Source organism: Penaeus chinensis, chromosome 3 (assembly GCF_019202785.1).
Source record: "Penaeus chinensis breed Huanghai No. 1 chromosome 3, ASM1920278v2, whole genome shotgun sequence".
Classification (NCBI taxonomy): Eukaryota; Metazoa; Arthropoda; class Malacostraca; order Decapoda; family Penaeidae; genus Penaeus; species Penaeus chinensis.
The window spans coordinates 4,626,208-4,628,707 of record NC_061821.1 but is presented as its reverse complement, the minus strand read 5'-3'; the positions used below and the strand labels follow the sequence as shown (position 1 = coordinate 4,628,707).

Here is a 2,500-nt window from a genome sequence, read left to right as displayed (position 1 = left end):
TAATAATAATAATAATAATAATAATAATAATAATAATAATAACAATATTTGCATACAAGCAGACAGACAGACAAATACAAGTTAAATCAAGCACATTTTCAAGAACTTTAATAACCTGAACATTTTTTCTAACCGTTATCTTCAAAGGTATAACCAAATTAATCTAAATTTTGAATCAAAAAAGCAATTCCTAATAAATCATAACTAAAATGAATGGAAATAAATAATGACAAATGATGTAAATACTGAAAAAAAAGAGGAAAATACAACTGAATAAAGAGGAACTGGGAGAGCAGATGGACGACAGTAAACAACCTTTTTCCTCCTTGTTGATGCTTCTTGTTGACTTCTCTTTCTCCTGATAATCAGAAATTACACCTCAGATCCATGTTATCAAGCTCTTATCTGGCCTTTTCATGTGATAAGGGAGAAAACAATTATCTTTCAGTTTCATCTTTTGTATTTTCTTCTTTCAGAGGGTTTTTTGACTTTAAAAGCCTATATTCTCTGGATCTGTGTTTCTTGGTTGTTTTTTTACGGATTGCCGATTTTATATGATTATTCATTTTTATCTTTGGAAGACCTTGATGTGTTTTAATATGTAGTCCTTTTTAGCTGATGCATGTTCTGCACCTGTTATTATAAGAGACATATTTGGATTATTGATTTTTATTCTTTTTAATGCTTCAAATAATATCTTTCTGTGTAAGTTGAATCTTGGGCACTGGAGGGTTATTTTATTTATTTCCTGAAAATTTTCTGCCGCATCAATATCTAAGGTCATTGGTGTTGTATTTAAAATACAACAATAGTGTGGGGCTTAGGGTGCAAAGGCCTAAAATATAGCATTATGATAAAGCGTTGTGGCAAAATTGGGTTAAAACGAGTTAACAATTAGGATAAAATGTGTTAGATGTCAGAGATTGTAGAGCACTGTAGAATAGTACGCTAGTGAAAAGAGCAAAGTTCTTGGATATGTATCTTTTATTTCAAGGTTGTTTGGTTTAATGTTTTGTGCGTTTACTTTTTGTGCCTATTTGTGTTTTGCATGAGTTGTGTCCAAAATGGCTACATTTTCTGCATCTTATTTATTTGTTTTGTTTTTACAGGTCATAATCCCATAACCATATCTGAAAGCATTTAGGTATAGGTAGAGTGTATTGATTTACAGAATATGATGAGTGCCCTATTGCAGCTTTTTCTGGGAGGGTTTTGTTGCAGTCCATCTGACTTTGTTTTTTAATCTCTGTTGGCTTTTGCATTCTTATCTCTGTTGTTACAGAATCATTTCCACAAATTGTTCTTATTTTCTCTTTAACTTCTTCGGGGCTTCGGTCTTCCTCTATTGGAAATATTGTTTCATATGTACATACTATATTTTTTCTGGAGGCTGGTTGCTTATATAATACTTTCCAGTTCCCCAGTTTATGAATTTGGCTACGAGGTCTTACTTTGTTAATATCTTTGACCTCCAAACTAATGGCTTTCCCTAGCACTCTTAAGGAGTCTTCAATAATGTATTATTGGAATTTTGATTCGTTAATCTTATCTTATTTAAATAAGATGTTTTTTCATCACCGGTAATTGTTACCAAGATCAACGCACCCTCCAGAGACAAAGTCCCAAAACCAAGGTATCCTTCTAACCCAAAAATCCAAACCTAATCTTTCCTACCTTCTATTTCTTCCCAAGACAGGGGAGCAAGACCCCCTTTATTAGCATTGCAAACCAACTAACAGAAAACGCAACAGTAAGAACTGGCCTTAATCTCAGGGTGGTGACACGCAGCAGATATTTTCATCATTTTGCTTTAAATGTGAGGTCGCAGCGGCTATTTTTTGTTTGGTTTTTTTCTGTGCCATATCAGAGCCTGGCGTTGGCGACCATGTTTAATTTCATGGTTGCACATGGGAGTGTACGAAGGTGGTTTCCCGTTGCCTTCCTTCGGGTGATTGAAGAGCTCACCATCTCTCTTACCAGTGGATCAAGATTATATACATTCACACATTCATACCTTTTGGTTTTAATATTCTTAAAGCTCTATAAACTGGAAGTATCTCTTTCCTTCTACCTCTGTGCTCTCGGTAACATTACCCGTATCACCAGCTCAGACCATCAGTAAACCACTTAGTGTTTTCTTGCCTGTTCACAGATGATCCTTCGTGGTCGAGCGGTCTCGTTTTTCGCGGTTTTCTCTTGCTCCTCCTTTGGATTTGGGAATCATAACTCATTCCATGTTGAGGTCCAGACTTTTCTCCTGCTTCGGAGTGAAGTCCATTCAATATTTCAATGTTCAATGCAGTCAAAATGTGCAAAATTTGGATGTTGACGTTCCTCCTCCGGCATCTTCCGAACACTTTGTTTATTTCCATGTTGTTGAGAGGAATACGACCCTAAAGTATTTTGCTTCTACTACCATTTTAGCTTTATTTTGAAGTAGATGTTGAAAAAAGATATAATAGTGGATGTCTTTGCTTGTGTCTTGTCAATACAAATAGAG

At 35.0% G+C, this 2,500-nt stretch overlaps 1 protein-coding gene across 2 annotated transcripts in view; it reads right to left on the bottom strand.

The window, feature by feature from the left end:
- LOC125042041 (kelch-like protein 24) overlaps positions 1–2,361 on the bottom strand; it is a 12,729-nt gene extending 10,368 nt beyond the window's left edge. The window contains exon 1 of one of the 2 annotated variants that reach the window (XM_047637506.1): positions 2,143–2,361. The gene's annotated coding sequence lies outside the window, so the exon portion shown is untranslated. Of the gene's footprint in view, positions 1–315; positions 477–2,142 lie in introns of those variants that run through there. The other variant, XM_047637513.1, reaches the window with a different exon arrangement.
- Positions 2,362–2,500: the final 139 nt, after the last annotated feature.